The sequence below is a fragment of the Arachis ipaensis genome, chromosome B5, assembly GCF_059453495.1.
Source record: "Arachis ipaensis isolate K30076 ecotype BB chromosome B5, ASM5945349v1, whole genome shotgun sequence".
Taxonomy (NCBI): domain Eukaryota; kingdom Viridiplantae; phylum Streptophyta; class Magnoliopsida; order Fabales; family Fabaceae; genus Arachis; species Arachis ipaensis.
The window spans coordinates 34,493,000-34,496,401 of NC_142440.1; the positions used below are offsets into that span (position 1 = coordinate 34,493,000).

At 40.9% G+C, this 3,402-nt stretch overlaps 1 non-coding gene across 1 annotated transcript; it reads left to right on the forward strand.

The window, feature by feature from the left end:
• The first annotated feature begins 2,513 nt into the window (after positions 1–2,513).
• Positions 2,514–2,621, forward strand: LOC148563818 (small nucleolar RNA R71). Its single transcript, XR_015883891.1, has one exon. It is a non-coding gene; the product is annotated as a small nucleolar RNA R71 (small nucleolar RNA).
• Positions 2,622–3,402: the final 781 nt, after the last annotated feature.

Below are 3,402 nucleotides of genomic sequence, written 5' to 3' on the forward strand. Positions count from 1 at the left end.
GTGATTTTTGATATTTCTATCCTCAGTTGCTCCCAATAATTATGTGGAGGAAAATGTACCTCTGAGGTATCTCAGGGATCTCTTGATTTGCAGTCAAATGTTCAACCACAGAGCTATGGAAGCTTTTGTCTTCCCTTTTCTCTTCTTTTTCTCTTTTTTTTTTTTTGAGGTTTCTCTGGCCTTAGGTACCATCAATGGTTATGGAAAAACAAACTGCTTATGCTTTTACCACACCAAACTTAGAATTTTGCTCACCCTCGAGCAAGAGAAGAAAGAATAGATGAAGAAGAAGATGTGGAAGAATCTAAGATTATGAGGAGGGAAGGTGGGGATTCTATGGGGTCCACAGATCCTGAGATGATTCTGTGAGGTCCACAGATCTTGAGGTGTCAAGGATTTACATCCCTGCACCAATTAGGCATGTAAAATGCCTTTGCATGCAATTCTGGCGTTTAAACGCCGAACTGATGCTTGTTCTGGGCGTTCAACGCCCAGATGCAGCATGTTTCTGGCGTTGAACACCATTTCTATGCTTGTTTTTGGCGTTCAGCGCCAGATCCATGCTCTGTTCTGGCGTTGAACGCCAGCCAGATGCTCCTTACTGGCGTTTGAACGCCAGTGAACTCCTCCTCTAGGGTGTGCTATTTTTAATGTTGTTTTTTTATTTTTATTCAATTTTTCCAGTTGTTTTTGTGACTCCACATGATCATGAACCTATGAAGACATATAACTAATAAAAAATATAATTAAATAAAAATTAGGTTGCCTCCCAACAAGCGCTTCTTTAATGTCAATAGCTTGACAGTGGGCTCTCATGGAGCCTCACAGATGTTCAGAGTATTGTTGAGACTCCCCAACACCAAACTTAGAGTTTGGATATGGGAGTTCAACACCAAACTTAGAATTTGGTTGTGGCCTCCCAACACCAAACTTAGAGTTTGACTGTGGGGCTCTGGTTGACTCTGTTTTGAGAGAAGCTTACTGTGCCTCTTTTCCATGTTTACAGAAGGATGTCCTTGAGTTTTAAACTCAAGGGAGTCCTCATTCAATTGAAGGACTAGTTCACCTCTGTTAACATCAATCACAGCTCTTGCTGTGGCTAGGAAGGGTCTTCCAAGGATGATGGATTCATCCTCATCCTTCCCAGTATCTAGGATTATGAAATCAGCAGGGATGTAAAGGCCTTCAACCTTTACTAACACGTCCTCTACTTGTCTATAAGCCTCTTTTCTTGAGTTTTCTACCATCTCTAATGAGATTTTAGCAGCTTGCACCTCAAAGATTCTCAGTTTCTCCATTACAAAGAGGGGCATGAGGTTTATTCCTGACCCCAGGTCACATAGAGCCTTCTCAAAGGTCATGGTGCCTATGGTACAAGGTATCAAGAACTTTCCAGGATCTTGTATCTTCTGAGGAAATCTCAGTTGATCCAATGCATTCAGTTCATTGGTGAACAGGGGAGGTTCATCTCCCCAAGTCTCATTACCAAATAAATTGGCATTCAGCTTCATGATTGCACCAAGGAACTTGGCAACTTGCTCTTCAGTAACATCTTCATTCTCTTCAGAAGAGGAGTACTCATCAGAGCTCATAAAGGGCGTAAGGAGGTTTAATGGAATCTCTATGGTCTCTAGATGAGTCTCAGATTCCTTTGGTTCCTCAGAGGGAAACTCCTTATTGATCACTAGACGTCCCAGGAGGTCTTCCTCCTTGGGATTCATGTCCTCCCCTTCCTCTTTGGATTCGGCCATGATGGTTATATCAATGGCCTTGCACTCTCCTTTTGGATTTTCTTCTGTTTTGCTTGGGAGAGTACTAGGAGGGGTTTCAGTGATCTTCTTACTCAGCTGGCCCACTTGTGCTTCCAAATTTCTAATGGAAGACCTTGTTTCATTCATGAAACTCACAGTGGCCTTAGATAGATCAGAGACTAAATTTGCTAAATTAGAGGTATTTTGTTCAGAGTCCTCTGTCTGTTGCTGAGTGGATGATGGAAAAGGCTTGCTATTGCTAAACCTGTTTCTTCCACCATTATTAAAGCCTTGTTGAGGCTTTTGTTGATCCTTCCATGAGAGATTTGGGTGATTTCTCCATGAGGGGTTATAGGTGTTTCCATAAGGTTCACCCATGTAATTCACCTCTGCTATTGCAGGGTTCTCAGGATCATAAGCTTTTTCTTTAGAAGATGCCTCTTGAGTACTGTTGGATGCAGCTTGCATTCCATTCAGACTCTGAGAAATCATATTGACTTGCTGAGTCAATATTTTATTCTGGGCCAATATGGCATTCAGAGTATCAATTTCAAGAACTCCCTTCTTCTGAGGCGTCCCATTACTCACAGGGTTCCTCTCAGAAGTGTACATGAACTGGTTATTAGCAACCATGTCAATGAGTTCTTGAGCTTCTGCAGGCGTTTTCTTTAGGTGAATGGATCCACCTGCAGAAGTATCCAATGACATCTTAGCTAATTCAGACAGACGATCATAGAATATATCCAGGATGGTCCATTCTGAAAGCATGTCAGAAGGACACTTTTTGGTCAGTTGCTTGTATCTCTCCCAAGCTTCATAGAGGGATTCACCTTCTTTCTGTCTGAACGTTTGAACATCCATTCTAAGCTTGCTCAGCTTTTGAGGAGGAAAGAACTTGGCTAAGAAAGCCGTGACCAGCTTATCCCAAGAGTTCAGGCTATCTTTGGGTTGAGAGTCCAACCACATTCTAGCTCTGTCTCTTACAGCAAAAGGGAAAAGCATGAGCATGTAGACTTCAGGATCTACTCCATTGGTCTTAACAGTATCACAGATCTACAAAAATTCAGTTAAGAACTGAAAAGGATCTTTAGATGGAAGTCCATAAAACTTGCAGTTCTGCTGCATCAGAGAAACTAATTGAGGTTTCAGCTCAAAATTGTTTGCTCCAATGGTGGGGATGGAGATGCTTCTTCCATGTAAATTAGAATTAGGTGCAGTAAAGTCACCAAGCATTCTCCTTGTATTATTATTATTTTCGGCTGCCATCTCCTCTTCTTGTTCGAAAATTTTTGAAAGGTGCTTGCTGGATTGTTGTAATTTAGCTTCTCTTAGTTTCCTCTTCAGAGTCCTTTCAGGTTCTGGATCTGCTTCAACAAGAATATTCTTGTCCTTGCTCCTGCTCATATGAAAAAGAGGGAACAGAAAAATAATAATAGGGATCCTTTTTACCACAGTATAGAGGTCCCTGTGTGAGTAGAAGAAAAGAAGAAGAAAAGAATGTAATATAAGGAAAGAAACACAAGGGTGAGGAGAGCAGAGATGTGAGATGAAAAGAAGTGTTAGTAGATGAATAAATAAATATAAGAAGATGAGAGAGAAAGAGAATTTTTGAAAATTATTTTTGAAAAATGGTTAGTGATTTTCGAAAATT